The sequence below is a fragment of the Macaca mulatta genome, chromosome 5, assembly GCF_049350105.2.
Source record: "Macaca mulatta isolate MMU2019108-1 chromosome 5, T2T-MMU8v2.0, whole genome shotgun sequence".
Lineage (NCBI taxonomy): Eukaryota > Metazoa > Chordata > Mammalia > Primates > Cercopithecidae > Macaca > Macaca mulatta.
In genome coordinates this window covers 40,349,188-40,369,905 of record NC_133410.1, presented here as the reverse complement: position 1 = coordinate 40,369,905, position 20,718 = coordinate 40,349,188, and the positions used below count along the sequence as shown (strand labels likewise).

At 42.5% G+C, this 20,718-nt stretch overlaps 1 protein-coding gene and 1 non-coding gene across 25 annotated transcripts in view; one reads left to right on the top strand and one right to left on the bottom strand.

Moving 5' to 3' along the window:
* APBB2 (amyloid beta precursor protein binding family B member 2) overlaps positions 1-20,718 on the top strand; it is a 408,181-nt gene that overhangs the window by 92,165 nt on the left and 295,298 nt on the right. The gene's annotated exons all lie outside the window — the stretch shown is intronic.
* Positions 13,087-13,193, bottom strand: LOC114678478 (U6 spliceosomal RNA). Its single transcript, XR_003729925.1, has one exon. It is a non-coding gene; the product is annotated as a U6 spliceosomal RNA (small nuclear RNA).

Sequence of the window (20,718 nt, the reverse complement as noted above, 5' to 3'; positions counted from 1 at the left end):
TCTTGTTTATTCATTTATTTATTTATTGACAGGGTCTTGCTCTGTTACCTAGACTGGAGTACAGAATTGTGAACACAGCTTACTGTAGCCTTTTCTTCCTGGTCTCAAGTGATCCTCCTGCTTCAGCCTCCCAAGTAGCTGGGACCACAGGCATGCACCACCATGCCCAGCTAATTATTTTTATTTTTATTTTTTGTAGAGACAGGATCTCACTATATTGCCCAGGATGGTCTTGAACTCCTGGATTCAAGCATTCCCCCGGTCTCTGCCTCCCACAGTGCTGGGATTACGGGCGTGAACCACTGTGCTTGGCCTTTCTGATCATTTTTGTTGGAAGCTGCATACTTTGTCAGCATTTTTATTTCCTTCCGAAACTCCAATTAAAGGTGTGAGATGAAGCTGAGGCGCTTATCTTACAACCTTCTGTGATTGGAGGCCTCAGATTTCATTTATATGGACAGTCCCAAGCTCAGCTGACTAGATGAGATTCTTGCTGAGGCAGGACAGCTTTGTGGACGGCTGTCTTTGGTGTGAATTGGACCATGTGCATGAGATGCCAGGGTTTCAAGCCAAGGCTCCTTTCTCAAGAGAGTGTCTCCAGCAGCTTGGAATTTAAGTGAAGCTTAATTTAATCCCTCGTTTTCACAGTAAATGTGTAGGGTGTGTGTTACTTACAGTAGGAGTTGGAAAGCCATTGACTTCCTCTGGCCTATTTATTTGAATTTGATTTACTTGGAAATTTTTCAAGCAGCAGAGCACTTAGAGGTCTTCCAAAGAACTTAAAAAATTTTCATTTCACATTCCAATAGATCTGTTTTCAAAATGGGTAGGGCAAGTGGCGTCTGTGATTAATTAGGTTATAGTAAATTTTGGTTTTGTTCCATGTATCCTAGGTTTGAAGAAAATGAGAGGCATAAATGTTGAGAACTGTCTTCTTGAATTCCTTCTTGATTGGGTTGCTGGGACACCCAACCTCAGAATATTTAAAATACTTGGAGACCTAAAGTGAAGTACTCTCATTCTCTACTGTGTGTCTAGGGCCACATAGATGTATTTGATGTTAATCACACCTCTTCATTATGTGTGACCAACTCTTCTGAGTAATACCATGAAACGTGCTTCTTCAAATTCCATATCTTCACATATTGCTATTATGTAACAAGAATGAGACTATTATAATTGAGTGAAATTTAAAATCTTCTGCTTTAAGTTATGAAATAACATGCTTTTGGCTATGCCATCATGCAACCTGGCTTTTTCAGCAGATTTTATAGCTTGTGGGGACAGATGACCCTGAATTCCAGCAGCACCTGCAATCAAAATAGTTCTCATTCCAGGGCCCACACAACAGGGTGTGTTTGAAAGTACTTGAAAGGAAAGTGTAGGCAACACTTTGTACCCTTAGTCATAAAACATTATCCTGGAATTTGCCTTGCCCCAAAGCCTGGGAAGCCACCCTTTTCTCCCTATCCCAAAGTTTCATTGTAATTCCCATTTCTGAAAAGGAAGAAAGAGTACCATGGAATTTCTTCGCTAGGATGGCAGATTGAAGGTACTTAGGTGAGGAAAGAGATGCTAACAGAGCTTGTGTGAGAAGATGACCAAAATCTGGGTGGAAAGATAGAAGAGTGAACTAGTGATGTTTGTTTACCCAAATAAACTATTTTTCCAGCCAATTATAACAAATGGATTTATTCCATGTTTAATTAGCTGTAGAATATCCAACAGATTCATGGGGTAGAATGTATTTTATCAAGACAAAAATAGCCAGCTTGAGAAATGATTTAAACCAGAGATCAGCAAACTGCAGCTTGGCCAAATCCATCTTTCCACCTGTGTTTTTGTATATGGCCCATGAGCCTAGAATGGATTTTACATTTTTAAATGCTTGAAGAGGCCGGGCACGGTGGCTCACGCCTGTAATCCCACCACTTTGGGAGGCTGAGGCAGGAGGATCACGAGGTTGGGAGATTGAGACCATCCTGGCTAACACGGTGAAACACTGTCTCTACTAAAAATACAAAAAGTTAGCCGGGCGTGGTGGCAGGCACCTGTAGTCCCAGCTACTCTGGAGGCTGAGGCAGGAGAATGGGGTGAACGCGGGAGGCGGAGCTTGCAGTGAGCCGAGATCACGCCGCTGCACTCCAGCCTGGGTGACAGAGCGAGACTCTGTCTCAAAAAATAAATAAAATAAAATAAAATAAATGCTTGAAGAAAAGTCAAAAGAAGAGGAAGAATTTTGTGACACCTGAAAATTATATGAAATTTGTATTTCAGTGTTTGTAATAAAGTTTTATTGGAACACAGCTGGCTCATCCATGTATGAGGATATTCCACACTGTATATCAAAGCTCCGTGGGCCAGCTTCTTCCTGCTGAGGCAGCACAGCTTTCTGGATGGCCATGAAAAGCAACTTTCATGGTACAGCAGCAGAGTTGAGTATTGTCACAGAGACTCTAGTCCACACAGTGTTCAGTTATTTACTCTCTGGTCCTTTACAGATATCTCTGCTCTTCCCTGCTAGTTTAAGCAATCGTTTAAATTTACTTTTTTTTTTTTTTTGTGAGACAGAGTCTTGCTGTCGCCCAGGCTGGAGTGCAGTGGCGCCATCTCAGCTCACTGCAACTTCTGCCTTCTGACTTCAAGCAATTCTCCTGCCTCAGCCTCCTGAATAGCTGGTACTGCAGGCACACGCCACCACACCCAGCTAAGTTTTGTATTTTCAGTAGAGATGGGGTTTCACCATGTTGACCAGGCTGGTCACAAACTCCTGATCTCAAGTGATCCACCCACCTTGGCCTCCCAAAGTGCTGGGATTACAGGCATGAGCCACCACACTCAGCCTCTGAATTTACATTTGATCATATTTTTGATTGTTTACTGTGCAGTGTGCTGGTTTTGATATGCAGGGTGGACTATCCTCATGTTGGATGGCAGGTTATTCCATAAACCCATCTTTTAATGGAAACAGAATCCCTTCAATGTAATCTGCAAAAGATAACCACTGAGCATCTCCTTGGTCACTGGAAATTGAGCCGCAACCATTAAGAAAGTGGACCAGCTATTCTTTTTTTTCCCTCTCTAACCAGCTGAATTATTCGTTTATTCAATAAATATTTAGTGAGTGCCGGCTGTCTGCTTGCCACTGTTCCAGGCAGTAGCAATGAATAGTGATCCTAACAAAGTCCTTCCTTGGGGACCCTACATTCTCACGGGAAGAGATGGATCGTAAGCAAACAAATATAAACTGGGGGAAGAAGTACAAGGAATAAAAGACAAAGGGAGGGAGAAAGAGAGAGAGAGAGAGAGCTGGGGCAAGAGAGGGCTGCTGGAGATGTGGTGCTGGGCCAAGGCTTTTGGCTACAAGAATCAGGTGAGCAGGAATTCGTGACGTGAAGACTCAGGAGGTGGCATTCCAGGTGGAGGGAACTGCAGGGGCATAGGCCCCCAGGTGGAGCCAGTGTGGCATGTTTGAAGAATGGGAATGCTGTACTGGAGGCCAGGGCAGAGGTGAACACAGAAAAATATGGGTGGGGCGAGGCACAGGATACGGAGGGCATGGCATGGCATGGCAGGGCAGAATAAGGACTTAAAACATTTTTAATTCTGGGAGAGACAAGAAGGCTTTGAGCAAAGAACTGACTTGATCTGGTAATTTTAAAAAAATCGCTGAAATTACAAGATGTATCCTCTACCTTGTGGTTTATTGCAGATAATGGCATTTTGTGGATTAAAAGAAACAAAAACCCTTTCAGTTCACCAGCCACAACAGTTAGCTTTAACAGTGTCATAAAAGTAGGATCAAAACAATAGTAATTACAGGCTAGTATCTTCTTAGGGGAGTGTTCAAAGCTTCAGGTATCCATATCAGTCCAGATCCCATAAGAAAACAGGTGGCATATGGTAGGTAATGGGAAGATAGTGGACTCTAGTGTGGAGGGAAATGCCACTCCTACCTGGGTGCTTCAGGATAATTAATCTGCTAGTGTTGTTTAGAATGGATTGAAGAACAGAGGGGAAGAAGATAGGGAGACCAAATTGTTTCATTAAATTATATAAGAACTTAATTATTTTCAAAAAAATTGAGTCAGCTTCTAATGTGGAGGAAAACTATTGTACAGACCCCAGTCAGAACAGTGAAGATACTTGTACTGTCCTCAAGTGTCATTGTACTTGTTGTTAACATATATTAAAAACAAGCAGGTGTGGTGGCTCACACTTGTAATCCTAGTACTTTGGGAGGCCAAGGCAGGAGGATTGCTTCAGCCCAGGAGTTTGAGACCAGTCTGGGCAACTTGATAAGACCTCCATCTGTACAAAAAATAAACAAAATTAGCCAAGCCTGGTGGTGTGCCCTGTAGTTCCACTACTTAGGAGGCTGAGGTCAGGGATTGCTTGAGCTCGGGAAGTCAAGGCTACAGTGAGCTGAGATGGGGCCGTTGCACTCCAGCTTCGGTGACAGAGTGAGACCCTGTCTCAGACACACACACACCACACACACACACACCCCAAAAAGGAAACCATATATTAAAAATGTTGCCATAAAAAAATTGGGGACAGGGTATATAGAAGCCACAAAGAAGTGGCTGCATCCTGGGGGTAGTAATAGCCAAGCTCCTCCCACTCCTAGGTCTGAGGGGCGAGGGAGGAAGCAGTTTCCAGGGGACCCTATATAGAGGGCCACCTGACAGGACGCAGGGAACCTGGCGGGAAAGGAGCCATTCTCCTCTTTTCTTCTTGTCTCCCGTAGGAGGCCCCCATTGGCTGAACCAAAATGGGAGCCAGTGGGCAAGACAGCCTGTTGTCAAATGGGTCAGCTTCCCCAAACACACAACACAGTGGCAGAGTAGAGGGCAGGTGGAGGATTTCCATCCTAGGGGACACCTCAGGAGTCTTAGCTGCATCCCAACTCTGTCGCTTTCCCTCACTCCCACCCGCAGCCACCCCACAGATGTGCACGCATGAACGTGTGCACACACATGCTCCCAAGTACCCTCTGGTATTCTGCCATTGCTTTTCTGACCAAGAGAGAGGAACTATTTATTAGCTGTGAAATTTGAAGACATTTCTCATTATTTCTGTGGTGTTTGATGCTATAATATATGCAAGAGAAGGAAGATGTGCCTGTAATCCCAGCACTTTGGGAGGCCGAGGCGGGTGGATCACAAGGTCAGGAGATCGAGACCATCCTGGCTAACATGGTAAAACCCCATCTCTATTAAAAATACAAAAAATTAGCCAGGTGTTGTAGCGGGTGCCTGTAAGTCCCAGCTACTCAGGAGGCTGAGGCAGGAGAATGGCGTGAACCCGGGAGGTGGAGCTTGCAGTGAGCTGAGATTGTGCCACTGCACTCCAGCCTGGGCGACAAAGCGAGACTCCGTCTCAAAAAAGAAAAGAGGGCCGGGCGCGGTGGCTCAAGCCTGTAATCCCAGCACTTTGGGAGGCCGAGACGGGCGGATCACGAGGTCAGGAGATCGAGACCATCCTGGCTAACCCGGTGAAACCCCGTCTCTAGTAAAAAATACAAAAAAATAGCCGGGCGAGGTGGCGGGTGCCTGTAGTCCCAGCTACTCGGGAGGCTGAGGCAGGAGAATGGCATAAACCCGGGAGGCGGAGCTTGCAGTGAGCCGAGATCCGGCCACTGCACTCCAGTCTGGGCGACAGAGCAAGACTCCGTCTCAAAAAAAAAAAAAAAAGAAAAGAGAAGGAAGATGTGGATAGCTCAACACATCCCATTTTCCATTCCTGATAAAAATTCAAAGCACATATGTTACTGATGCTAGAGTTAAACATTTTATTTTTTTAAAGTATCATTTCTAATTGGCCGCAGAAGGAAAAATACAGTAAGCAGGACATTAAAAATCTTGGGGGACTATATTCAGTTTTGGTTATTCTGGTTAAAAACAAAGCAAGCATTGAATTTTAGCAACTTCAAACAGTTTTCATTTTCCGCCGTTGAGCATGTTAAAACTGTGAAGACACAGAAGTACCATTCAGTTCAGCAGCTTCTGTGATATCCCCGTACTTTGGAAGCCTTCCATTTTCGTTCAGGTACAAGAAGTTAACACCCTGAATTAGTCACTATCTGTGTAAAAGCCAGGAGCTTTATATTTTGTACTGAGGCAGAGCTGAAGTTTTTAAATAATTTGATCTTTTAAAAATATTTGACTCTCCATTTGATTTAGGTTCTGAGAATCAAAGGTTCTAATAACAAAATGGTCAACTTGGCAAAGAGAAATATGCAGAAGTCAATTTTAGACCTTATTTTGCAAGAGCGCAGTGCCTGTGAAAGCAGCCCAAGCTGTACGGATGGTAAAACTCATTTTTCTCCCCTACTTTTTCTGGAATCTGGTCAAAAATCAAGTATTGTGGTACATTTTCTGAACAATCTTAACCCTAAATTGGAGGGCTGGCTGAGGGCCCCAGGGGAAAAGAAAACTTCCTTTTCCATTTATGATTATCAGCCATGTTGTAAAACTTCGACATTATTTTAAGGTCAAGGAAAATAAGTCACCTTGAATTTCCCATAAGTTTTAAAGCACTGGAACGAGATCTGTTTCTGTCTCTTGGCTTTTGCTCGTGGATCAGTTTTGCAGCACGGGATCAGTTATGTGGTTGTGGGGCTTTTGGGGGTGAGGAGCTTCCACTGCATGCAAGGCACTTTGTTAACACAGTGGGACCTGAGTGAGTGAGCCAGGTCCTAGGCCCGAGTTGGTTTATATAATTCTGCTCAGGAGATTGGAGGCATGAACAGATATGTGGTCTGCAGAGAAGGAGAAAAACAGGAGGACTGTGGAAAATTCTTAAAAGAGAGAGGTCCTGTCTCTCTGTCTGGAGAGAGTAGAAACACAGCTGGCTTGGAGCCAGGACTTGAAGGATCCCGAGGAACAGAGTCACTAGTCGTGGATTTGAATGAGTTCTGTGTCTTGACTTCAATTTGTAAGCCTCCGTTTTCCTCATCTATAAAATGGTGATGACATCTTTACCACCCATATCACAGTGTTTGTATGAGGCTAAATTACAGCATGCAACACATGCTGTTACTTATTATTGTCATGAATATTATCAAATGGCATCTGTTAAATATTTATGTATTTGTGATGCTTGTTATCACATGTGTAGTTTTCCAGGAGTTTGATCTAAAAAACTCAGTTGCTGCCACTGACGGTGATTTCTTAGGCCAGCTCCACATAGGAAGGTTTTTATATGTGGTAGACATTTTATATGTGCAGATCTCACAAATGCAGTGTGAGTCTCTTGTTACAGTGGAGAGGGGTCTCTGGACAGGGTATGTGAAAGGCTGAGCTCCCTTCTTTAGGCAGGAATCAGGTATACTATGGTGGAGTATGTTAATGTACAGACAGACACTTGAAGTTCTGGGTTTAAGATTGTCTGTAGAACTTGGGAATTGGGACTGCAGTTTTTAAGCAAAAAAAAAAAAAATTGCCAACCTTTTTTTTTTTTTTTTAATGGAACTTCCTAGAGCCTTTCTGGGACTGACTTTACTTGACTTAGAGGAGTAGGAGGTGTGGTAAATTCCTTCCTGGATATGTTAATTAAAACGTAGTGAATTAAGCCGGAGAACTTGGAGCCCGAAACATGTTAGTGTTGTATAAAAGGAGGAATATAAATGCATGAGATTAAGTTTAAAAAGACATGTGCCGCACGTTTAGCTAGAGATCCTAGTTCAAACTCATTCCCCCAGTCGGCCCCATTCACACGTTTCAGTGCCACCTTCTTTGTTAAAGACAACAGGACTGCACTTCTTTGGAATTAGTTTAAGAGGTAGTTTATAAGCCAATCAAGAAAACTGACCTCATGTTCGTGCTCTTAAAAAAAAAATCAGTTATTTTTGAGACAGGCCTCACTCTGTCACCCAGGCTGGAGTGCAGTGGCATGATCTCAGGTCACCACAGCCTGGACCTCCAGGGCTCAAACCATCTTCCTGCCCCCTCCTCCTGAGTAGCTGAGGCCACAGGTGTGCACTACAATGCCTGGCTCATTTTTGTATTTTTGCAGAGATGGGGTTTCGCTGTATTGCCAAGGCCGGTCTCGAACTCCAGAGCTCAAGCATTTCGCCTGCTTCAGCCTCCCAAAGTGCTAGGATTACAGGTGTGAGCCACTGCGTCCGGCCAGTCTTAATTTTTTTAAAGCATTTTTAGATTTACAGAATAACTGAGCGGATAGTACAGGGTATCTCAATACTCCCTCACCCCCCTTTCTATTTGTATATTAATATGGTATGCTTGTTATAATTAATGAAGCTATATTGATATATTTTTGTTAACTAAAGCCTATCAGATTTATTCAGCACATATAAAAAGTACCACATATAAAAACCTTCCTATATGAAGCTGGCCTAATAAATCACCATCAGTGACAGTAACTGTTTTTAGATCAAACTCCTGGAAAATTACAGATGTGCTAGCAAGCATAACAAACATGTGTATTTAATAGATGCCATTTGATAATATTAATAACAATAAGTAACAGCATTCGGATATTTTACGGTTTGTGTTGCATGCTGTAATTTAGCCTCATAAAAATACTGTGATATGGGTGGTAAAGATGTCATCACCATTTTATAGATGAGGAAAACAGAGGCTTACAAGTTGAAGTCAAGACACAGAACTCATTCAAATCCACGACTAGTGACTCTGTTCCTCAGGATCTTTCAAGGCCTGGCCCCTTGTCAGCTCATTCAAATCCACAACTAGTGACTAATTAGATCAGTTTTCCTTGGGTTTTTTTTTTTTTTTTTTTTTAACGATATGATCTTGCTCCATCACCCAGGCTGGAGTGCAGTGATACAATCATGGTTCACTGCAGCCTTGATCTCCCGGGCTCAACTGATTTTTCTGCCTCAGCCTCCCGAATAGCTGGGACCACAGGTGTGCCCCACCGTGCCTGGCTAATTTTTTTTTTTTTTTTTTTTTTTGTGGATACATGGTTTCTTCGTGTTGCCCAGGCTGGTCTGAATTCCGGGGCTCACGTGATTCTCCCCCTGCTTAGTTAGCTTCCCAAAGTGCTGGGATTACAGGCATGAGCCACTGCCCTCAGCTAGATTTCCTTAGTTTTGACCTGAGTCAAATACCGTCCTTTTTCGTTTGCCACTTTATCCCATCATGTAGAGCAGTTGCCTGACACATAGTGACTTTGCACAGATGTTGTTGAAATAAGATGCTCTGCCTGCCCTTCAGTTGGTATAATAGAGTAGGGAAGGATCAAGCCATGGTGCAATTGACACCCTCACTAGCACTTAGGAATTTGGAAGCAGATGGAGCGGTTTGAACCCTGGCCCTACCATCCACCAACCCTATGACTTGGGCAAGTCACCCAGCCTCTCAACCTGTTTTCTCACCTGTGAAAAGAAGATAATAATAATTCCTAGGCCAGGCGTGGTACCTCACACCTGTAATCCCAGCACTTTGGGAGGCCGAGGCGGGTGGATCATGAGGTCAGGAGTTCAAAACCAGCCTGGCCAAGATGGTGAAACCCCATCTCTACTAAAAATACAAAAATTAGCTGGGCATGGTGGTGAGCACCTGTAATCCCAGCTATTTGAGAGGCTGAGGCAGGAGAATTGCTTGAACCTGGGAGGTGGAGGTTGCAGTGAGCTGAGATGGCGCCACTGCACTCCAGCCTGGGTGACAGAATGAGACTCCATCTCAAAATAATAATACTACTAATAATATATAATAATAATTTCTACCTCATTGAGGTAGGGACTAAATGGAAGAACACATGAGAGTTTCCAGACTCTGGCCTCACCCATGAGAAACTCTCAGTAAATGTCTTCTTAGAGACCATGCAGGATAGAATGTGATACCTGTGATGTGAGCTGCAGAGTGTCACTGAGAGTCAGAAAAGAGGGGATGGCCTCAAGTTGGGGTGGGGGTTAGGAAAGCTTTCCTAGAGAAGGCAACATCTGTGATGGACCCAAAAGAATGGGTTTGTTCTTACCTGAGGGACAGTGATGAGAGAATAAAACACCAGGTTGAGAGACTATATCTCACAAAGCTACAGAGGTGGGAACGTGTGAGAATGCCTTTTGTAGGAAAGAAAATCACCCAGTATAAGTGGACTATAATCTAATTTGGCAAGACAACAGGACAAGAGCGAGAAAGCTATAAGGCCATAAATGCTTTTGACCGATAATGTATTTCAGCTTTTCCAAAAGTTTTCAAGTATAGAAAAAAGAACAGTACAGTGAACACCGATATAACCCCCTCTTATTTCTACAATTATTAACATTCTTTATTTGCTTTCTGTGTAGAAATCAACATATATTATTTTTTGCCATATCATTAAAAATTAATTGTAGCTAGCATGACTTCATTTTTTTGAGACAGAGCTTTGCTCTTGTCGCCCGGGTTGGAAAGCAATGACACGATCTGGGGTCACTGCAATCTCTGCCTCCCAGGTTCAAGCAATTCTCCTGCCTCAGCCTCCTGAGTAGCAGGGTTTACAGGCACCCGCCACCTTGCCCAGCTCATTTTTGTATTTTTTAAAATTATACTTTAAGTTCTGGGATACATGTGCAGAACGTGCAGGTTTGCCACATAGGTATACGCTTGCTGTGTTGGCTTGCTGCACTCATCATCCCATCATCTATATTAGTTATTTCTCCTAATACTATCCCTCTCCTGGCCCCCCACCCACCAACAGGCCCCAGTGTGTGATCTTCCCCTCCCTGTGTCCATGTGTTCCCAGTGTTGAACTCCCACCCATGAGTGATAACATGCAGTATTTGGTTTTCTGTTCCTGTGTTAGTTTGCTAAGAATGATGGTTTCCAGCTTCATCTGTGTTCCTGCAAAGGACATGAACTCATCCTTTTTTATGTCTGCATAGTATTCCATGGTGTATATGTGGCCCATTTTCTTTATCCAGTCTATCATTGATGGGCATTTAGATTGGTTCCAAGTCTTTGCTATTGTGAACAGTGCTGTAATAAACATACGTGTGCATGTGTCTTTATAGTAGAATGATTTATAATCCTTTGGGTATATACTCAGTAATGGGATTGCTGGGTCAAATGGTATTTCTGGTTCTAGATCCTCGAGGAATCACCACACTGTCTTCCCCAATAGTTGAACTAATTTACACTCCCACCAACAGTGTAAAAGCGTTCCTATTTCTCCACATCCTCTCCAGCATCTGTTGTTTCCGGACTTTGTAATGATTGCCATTCTAACTGGTATGAGATGGTATCTCATTGTGGTTTTGATTTGCATATCTCTAATGACCAGTGATGATGAGCATTTTTTCATATTTTTGTTGGCTGCATAAATATCTTCTTTTGAGAAGTGTCTGTTCATATCCTTTGCCCACTTTTGAATGGGGTTGTTTGTTCTTTTCTTGTAAATTTGTTTAAGCTCCTTGTAGGTTTTGGATATTAGCCCTTTGTCAGATGGATAGATTGCAAAAATTTTCTCTCATTCTGTAGGTTACCTGTTCACTCTGATGATAGTTTCCCTTGCTGTGCAGAAGCTCTTTAGTTTTAATTAGATCCAATTTGTCAATTTTGGTTTTTGTTGCCATTGCTTTTGGTGTTTTAGTCATGAAGTCCTTGCCCATGCCTATGTCCTGAATGCTATTGCCTAGGTTTTCTTCTAGGGTTTTTATGATTTTAGGTCTATGTTTAAGTCTTTAATCCATCATGAGTTAATTTTTATGTAAAGTGTAAGGAAGGGTTCCAGTTTCAGTTTTCTGCATATTAGCCAGTTTTCCCAACACCATTTATTAAATAGGGAATCCTTTCCCCATTGCTTGTTTTCGTCAGGTTTGTCAATGATCAGATGGTTGTAGATGTGTGGTGTTACTTCTGATGCCTCTGTTCTGTTCCATTTGTCTATATATATGTTTAGGTACCAGTACCATGCTGTTTTGGTTACTGTAGCCTTGTAGTATAGTGTGAAGTCAGGTAGCATGATGCCTCCAGCTTTGTTCTTTTTGCTTAGTATTGTCTTGGGTATACTGGTTCTTTTTTGGTTCCATATGAAATTTAAAGGAGTATTTTCTAATTCTGTGAAGAAAGTCAATGGTAGCTTGATGGGGATAGCATTGAATCTATAAATTACTTTGGGCAGTATGGCCATTTTCACAATATTGATTCTTCCTATCCATGAGAATGGAATGTTTTTCCATTTGTTTGTGTCCTCTCTTATTTCCTTGAGCAGTAGTTTGTAGTTCTCCTTGAAGACGTCCTTCACATCCTTGTAAGTTGTATTCCTAGGTATTTTATTCTCTTTGTAGCAATTGTGAATGGGATTTCACTCATGATTTGGCTCTCTCTTTGTCTGTTGTTGGTGTAAAGGAATGCTTGTGATTTTTGCACATTGATTTTGTGTCCTGAGACTTTACTGAAGTTGCTTATCAGCTTAAGGAGATTTTGGGCTGAGACAATGGGGTTTTCTTATTTATTTATTTATTTATTTATTTATTTATTTATTTTGAGACGGAGTCTTGCTCTGTTGCCCAGGCTATAGTGCAGTAGCACAGTCTCGGCTCACTGCAAGCTCTACCTCCTGGGTTCACGCCATTCTCCTGTCACGATGGTGTTTTCTAAATCCACAATCATGTCATCTGCAAACAGAGACCATTTGACTTCCTCTCTTTTTATTTGAATACCCTTTATTTCTTCTTCTTGCCTGATTGCTGTGGCCAGAACTTTCAATACTATGTTGAATAGGAGTGATGAAAGAGGACATCCTTGTCTTGTGCCAGTTTTCAAAGGGAATGCTTCCAGCTTTTACCCATTCAGTATGATATTGGCTCTTGGTTTGTCATAAATAACTCTTATTATTTTGAAACACGTTCCATCAATATGTAGTTTATTGAGTTTTTAGCATGAAGTGGTGTTGAATTTTATCTAAGGCCTTTTCTGCATCTATTGAGATAATCCTGTGGTTTTTGTCATTGGTTCTATTTATGTGATGGATTATGTTTATTGATTTGTGTATGTTGAACCAGCCTTGCTTCTCAGGGATGAAGCCAATTTGATCGTGGTGGATAAGCTTTTTGATGTGCTGCCAGATTGGGTTTGCCAGTATTTTATTGAGGATTTTTGCGTTGATGTTCATCAGAAAGGTACGGAACGCTTCACAAATTTGCGTTTCATCCTTGCACAGGGGCCATGCTAATCTTCTCTGTGTCATTCCAATTGTAGTATATGTGTTGCCGAAGTAAGCACTAATTTTTGTATTTTTAGTAGAGACGGGGTTCACCATGTTGGCCAGGCTGGTCTCAAACTCCTGACCTCAGGAGATCCGCCCACCTCGGCCTCCCAAAGTACTGGGATTACAGGTGTGAGCCACCACACCTGGCCTATCATGACATTTTAACCCTCAATACTTTAGCATGCATCTCCAAACAATAAGGAAGCTTCTTTTTAAAAGTACAACACCATTATCATACCAAACAAAATTAACAATAGCCCCCAAATATTACTTAATATCAGCCTATAGTCAAACTTTCTAAATTCATTTCCCAGGTCTTTAGTGTTTTAACAGAATTTTAAACCATAATCCAGGCAAAAGGCTGTGTATTGTATTAAATACACAATCGTGTCATCTGCAAACGGACAATTTGACTTCCTCTTTGTTTATTTGAATACCCTTTATTTCTTTCTCTTGCCTGATTGCCCTGGCCAGAACTTTCAATACTATGTTGAATAGGGGTGACAATTTAGTCAAATTGTCTCTGCTTGCAGATGACATCATTGGGTATTGCATTGTTATGCCTCTTACATCTCTTTAAATCTAAAATTCCAACTATGATATTGAGACTTTTAGGCTTTGGAACATTGAAAAGATTATGGAGCTTTCCCCCAACTTAGATATCCCTATCTAACGTGAAAATAATTCAAAAATAGAAGCAACACTGAATTTCAAAGTAAACGTAAGGAAGTCCAAATAAATTCAGATTTTTTTTCCTCTCACCAGGTTGGTGAGTTTGATACTAGTTTTGCAATTTCAGGTAATCACATATTTAAACTCAGCATATGCTTGCTTGCTTTGAATAAATAACCCAGCCCTGGACTCACAGAATTCAATAGAGATACAGTGGCTCATTGTTTTCTGTTGAGCTGAATGTCTAGTATGTCTAAACTTCACAGATATGAAACCGCATTCTTTTTTTTTTTTTTTTTTCTGAGACAGAGTCTCACTCTGTTGCCCAGGTTGGAGTTCCGTGGCGCAATCTCGGCTCACTGCAACCTCCACCTCCCAGATTCAAGCAATTCTCCTGCCATCGCCTCCTGAGTAGCTGGGATTATAGGTGTGTGCCACCACACTGGGCTAGTTTTTGTATTTTTGGTAGAGATGGGGTTTCACCATGTTGGTCAGGCTGGTCTCGAACTCCTGACCTCATGATCCACCCACTTCGGCCTCCCAAAGTGCTAGGATTACAGGTGTGAGCCACTGTGCCCGGCCTGGAACCCCTTTCTTAATAATGCTGTGTAGACCCACGGAAGTGATTTTTGACTTCATTGTATTTAGAGGTTTTTTGAACACTAGGTTCCAACCTTGGTGGAATTTCATAGAGAATTTCATAATTTTTCTTTAAGGAAAAACATCAGATAGGATTGTGGGGAGAACCATAGTATGAAAACCCATATCCTGCAATGAGAAACTCTTACCTGGAAGCGGGAAGGGAGTAGAACGCAGAGCGTGCAGGGCGTTGCCAGGCCTTCTATAACCAGGAGTGCCCTGCATAGGCCATGGGATAGTTGGGCACCTTCTTTTTGGCCCTGCCTGTATCCCGGAAACCTGTGGCCAAGCAAGTGCCTGGAATTGCTGCAGGCATTGCAGTGGGAGTGAAATGCCCACCAGCTGGGGCTACATCTTCTACAACTCAGGGAATATAACTTGGTATTCATTGGAACTCCACTGAAGAGAGGTCAGGTGCTTTGGGAGTGCTTTCTTGCAAATCTGTGCCCTCTAATCGCCTTTTCCTAATGTTCTTTCCTCATTATGTTTTGGAGGTGGGGCTCCTCCAAGGATCATTTCTTTTCCACCTCACCTTCAGGTGCACAGTGTATGATGCTTTAATTTATTTCATTTCACCTTGTTGTGGAACTCAGCCCATTCCACCTCTGCTGTGAGAAAAGCATTTCCATCTCTGTTTCAACTTTCATGTGGTTCTGTTGACCCACTTGGAAGAGCTCCAGTGTAGTGCCTGCTTGTTTTTTTCTATCTGTCCTTAATTTAGTTTGCCTTTTATTGTATTCCAACTGAATGGATTCTTTCTTTTAAGGGAAAGGAACCTGAGAAAAACAATACTTGTAATGGCGACTGCTTGTTAAGGGTAATTGCTGTTTCATGTTAATTTGCATGTTAAAATGAGAATATAGGGAATTGCTAAATTCACCAACCTGTTCTATCCCAAGGCTAGTCCTTTTAAATATATTTGTTGCTTAAATAAAGATGGAGCTGTGCAGAATGGAAATGTCCAAATATACAGTTTTTTGGTGCATGTATATATATAGAGAGAGCATTTAAAATTTTTATTTCCATCAGCAAGAGACATTATACAATACATGGAAATTATAGAAAAGCAGAAAGAAGAAACCCGGAGACAACTAGCATTAACATTCTGTGAAATTATGTCTAGTCATTTCAGTCTACATGTTATATACTCTTTAAATGGGCATAGTTTCACTATAACTGTCTAGAAGTTTTTGCTACTCCAAAGAATGTTCTGTGGATCGGCAGCATTGTTATCTCTTGGGGACTTGTTAGAAATGCGGAATCTTGGGCTCCGCTGCAGACATACTGAATCGTAATTTGTATTGATTGCTATTACATATACATTAAAATTTGGAAACACTGTTCTACAAATGGGGTCCCCAACCCCCAGACTTTGGAGTGGTAGCGTTCCGTGGTCTGTTAGGAACAGGGCTGTACAGCAGGAGGTGAGTGGCAGGTGAGCAAGGAAAGCTTCATCTGTATTTGCAGCTGCTCCTTATCTGTTGCATTACTGCCTGAGCTCTGCCTCCTGTCAGATCAGCAGCAGCATTAGATTCTCATAGGAGCACAAGCGCTTTAGTGACCTGCACATGCATGCAGGGGATCTAGGTTGCCCACTCCTTATGAGAATCTAATGCCTGATGATCTGTTACTGTCTCCCACCACCCCCAGATGGGACTGTCTAGTTGCAGGAAAGCAAGCTCAGGGTTCCCACTGATTCTACATTACAGTGAGTTGTATAGTTATTTCATTATGTATTACAATGTAATAATAGAAATAAAATTCACAATAAACGTCATGTGTTTGAATCATCCCAAACCCCTCCAACCTCCCGTCGCCCCACTGGGGAAAAATTGTCTTCCACGAAACCAGTTCCTGGTGCAAAAAGGTTGGGGACTGCTACTCTAGAACATACTATACCCAGGGCAGCATGTAGAGAGAACACAAAGTAGAGAGGGTGCAAAGGGGCTCAGACCTGTATTCTCTTCTCCATTTTCTGTCAGTCTTGCCTAAAATAATTTTCGTTAGTACATGATAAAGATAAAAATGAGGTCAATTTCTTTTTCTTTTTTTTTTTTTTGAGACAAAATCTTACCCTGATGCCCAGGCTGGAGTGCAGTGGTGTGATCTCGGCTCACTGCAACCTCCGCCTCCTGGGCTCAAGCGATTCTCCTGCCTCAGCCTCCTAAGTAGCTGGGATTACAGGTGCCCGCCACCACACCCAGCTAATTTTTATATTTTTAGTAGACACGGGGTTTCACTGTGTTGGCCAGGCTGGTCTTGAACTCCTGACCTCGTGATCCACCCTCCTCGGCCTCCCAAAGTGCTGGGATTATAAACGTGAGTCACCGCACCCAGCTGAGGTCAAATTTTTTAACAAGGTACGACAGCCTTGTTGAGAAACCCGACTGTGCCATGCGCAATCATTTCATTCAGTAAAAACTGAGTGCCTCCTGCGTGCCAGGCACATGTGTGGCAGCCACGGGCCCTGCATTCAGGCTTGCATGTGCTGCAGTGGAAACACACAGAGGCCGAGGAGGAGGGAGTGGTTGCTTCTGCAGGGATGGGGGCTGGAAGTTAGAAAGAAAGGTGGTCTTTGGGTGGAGTCTTGATGGATAAATCAGTCATCATAAGTTATGAATATTGCCAGGTCCTGGAGAGAGCACAAAGATGGATAAAATTTGTCTCATCCTTCAAGGACCTTATGCTTGGTTAAAGGACAGGAGACAGTGTTTAAAACTAAATCATACAAAGCACCTTGGCATTAGAGTAGAACCAGAAGACAAGGGTCTGACCATTAGTTTTTTACCTCCGTGACCTTTGACAAATTATTCCACGTTGGAACATCAGATTCTTCTGTAAAATAGGGATAAAATGATATAAACATCTTCATAAAGTCATAGTGTTTTCTTGGTTGGGTGCAGTGGCTCACTCCTGTAGTCCCAGCACTTTGGGAGGCCGAGGCAGGGAGATCATGCGGTCAGGAGATCAAGACCATCCTGGCAAACATGGTGAAACCCTGTCTCTACCAAAAATACAAAAACTTAGCCCAGTGTAGTGGTGGGTGCCTGTAATCCCAGCTACTCAGGAGGCTGAGGCAGGAGAATGGCATGAACCCGGGAGGGGGAGGTTGCAGTGAGCCAAGATCACGCACTGCACTCCAGCCTGGGTGGCAGAGCGAGACTCCGTCTCAAAACAAACAAACAAACAAAGAAAACAAAACAAAAAACAAAAATTAGCTGGGTGTGGTGGCACACCCCTGTAATCCTAGCTACTTGGGAGGCTGAGGCAGGAGAATTGCTTGAACCTGGGAGGTGGAGGTTGCAGTGAGCCGAGAGGGTGCCACTGCACTCCAGCCTGGCGACAGAGCAAGACTCCGTCTAAGAAAAAAATTATAGTGATTTTTTTTCTTTTTTTTTAAATGTAGAGAGATAGGGTCTTGCCCTGTCTCCTAGGCCAGAGTGCGGTGGTGCAATTGTAGCCCATTGCAGCCTAGAACTCCTGGCCTCAAAGGATCCCCCTACCTCAGCCTCCTAGAGTGTTGGGATTACAGCGAGAACCATGGTGTGGGACCTGTAGTGCTTTTTAAAGTGAGATAACGTAGCAAAGCACCGGCTTGCAGTGGGTGTGGAATCAATGCTGTGTGGCAAAGATATTTAAAAAGTGCCAAGTGAACACCATAGATGGAAAATTGAGGAATAACAGAAAAGAGAGGGTGTTTTGACTTGGAGAGTGCGAGCCCGTGTGGCCTGTGTGGCCTTGAGGATGCTGATGAGGCAGAGAAGGTATGAAGAATGGGCCAGTGGGAAGAGAAGCAAAATATGAAGCTGCAGTTTTGAGACTGGATAGACCAAGAAAAGAGATAAGAGAAACAAGGGGTTGGGTTTGTTGGGGTGATGTCTGTCTTAGACATGTCAGGTTTCAGGGACTGCTGAAGGCTGTAGGCCTGGGATGCATGTGTCAGACACTGCCCTTGATGCAGGTTCAGCCAGGGGTGGGTGAGGAATGAGGTCCTTGGCCCTCTCTGGGCAGGGTGTTTGGTCGGTGTAAATCTGGAAAAGGGAATCTTTCTGGCTTGTTGGAAAAGTCCACACCTGCACAGGGTTTCTCACCAGGACGGGAAACACAGGCAGAATGTTTTAAATCTTGAAGACCTACCTCTTCTTCAGACTGGGTAGAGGAGAACTGAACTTTTCTGTGTAATTTTACCCACTGTCATCCTCTTCCATAGGTCTCTTTTTTTTCTTCTCAATGTTCTTCCTCCCAACTGAGAACCATTAATTGCTTCAGAAAAGAAATAGAATTGGAATTTTTTTTTTTGAGAAATGGACTAAATGCTCTAACACTGGAGAACTATATTCCTATTTGTGTCAGTTTCTTTTCAACCGTTAGCTCCTTTATGATCTCTTTATACAGGGTGGATATAGCCAACAAGTAACTGTGGTTACTGGTTTTTATAGGTTATGACTAGTCTGCTGTATAAGATGTTAACATTTTGCCCAATCTGCCTTATCTCCATCTCTTCTGTTTTTTTGTGTCTGTGTCTCTTTATACACACACACTTAAAACATGTTTGCTGAACCATCTGAGTTACTTGTAGAGATTATGACCCTTTATCCCTAAATACTTCAACATGTATTTCTCAAGTACAAGGATATTTTCCCACGTAGCTTATAATAAGATGATCACCAGTAAATATTATCTGATATATAGATAAGAGTTGAATACATGTTCAGGTTTCACCTGTTATCCTAATAATGTCTTTTATACTCCCCGCCCCATCCAGGATTAATCGACAGAGTCATTCATTGCATTTTGTCTCTTTAGTTTCCTTTAATCTAAAATAGTCACCTTGTTTTGTTTTTGTGGTTCATGGCATTGGTGTCTTGAAAGATACCTTTGTTTTGTAGAATGTATCACAATCTGGTTTTGTGCGGTTGTTACCTTATGATTAGATACAGATTAAGCATGTTTGACAAAAATGCTACATAGTGACTGTGGCGATACCTACTATTCCATTGTCCTGGAATTGATTATGCCAAGCACCACTTGGATGCGCTGGTCGGCCAGAACTCTTCATTTTTAAAGATGCCTTTTCTCTTGGGTAATCTGTGGGGTGATATTCTGAGACTGTGTGTGAGTGTTCTGTCCTACAACTACCCTTTCTAGAATGGTTTTAGCATCTATTAATGATTGTTGACTGAATCAGTGATTGCATTGGTAGTTGCAAAGTGGGATTTTCTTCTACTCTTCCTTTGATATTTATTAGCTGGCATCCTTTATAAAGAAGAGTTCCCCCTGTTATTTTTTCAATGCATATTTGTGGGTTTGTGACTTCTTTTTTAATCCAATGTGTTATAGTTCATCAACATCATTCTTTTTTTTTTTTTTTTGAGAAAGGGTTTCACTCTGTTGCCCAGGCTGGAGTACAGTGGTGTGATCTCAGCTCACTGTAACCTCCACCTCCCAGGTTCAAGAGATTCTCCCATCTCAGCCTCTCAAGTAGCTGGGACTACAGGCACGTGCCACCATGCCTGGCTAATTTTCGTATTTTTTTTGTAGAGATGGGGTTTCACCATGTTGGCCAGGCTGATCTCAAATACCTGACTTCAAGTGATCTGCCCGCCTTGGCCTCCCAAAGTGCTAAGATGACAGGCATGAACTGGCATGCCTGGCCAACATCTTTTTTTGTTCAAACTGCCCCACCCTCCTATGTCCTTTTGTCATGTCTGCATTAGCATTTGAGCACTCCTTTGCTTTTTGGCATGGTAAGATGTTCTGGACTTACGCTGTACTTTCTTTGCCCAGACCCAGCTATTTCTCCAGTGAGCAAAAGTATTTAGAAACCAAGATCTAGGTACTTGGGATATTCTTTAAAAATATACCTAATCTAGAAAAAGTTAAAAGTCATTAATCATTTAAGTTCCCCCACCCATTTCCCAAGATTATTCCCATGGTGGCATTAAGAGTTTTAGATGTACTCCAGTCTGGGCGACAAAGCGAGACTCTGTCTCAACAACAACAAAAAAAAGAGTTTTAGATGTTCACCAATGAAGGGAGAAGGCCCTCCAAAATGAAGGTCTTCGGGCGTTGGGCTAGAGGTTGAAGAGGAATGCACAAAGGGAAATTAGATAGCGCCAAAGATTAGCTTAGATAACATTGAAATTCTGCCCCAGAAGTGACTAGAGAGCCTGAGAAAGTACTTTCTGTATGTTTTCTACATAGAATCTGAAAATTGGTTACCCTTTT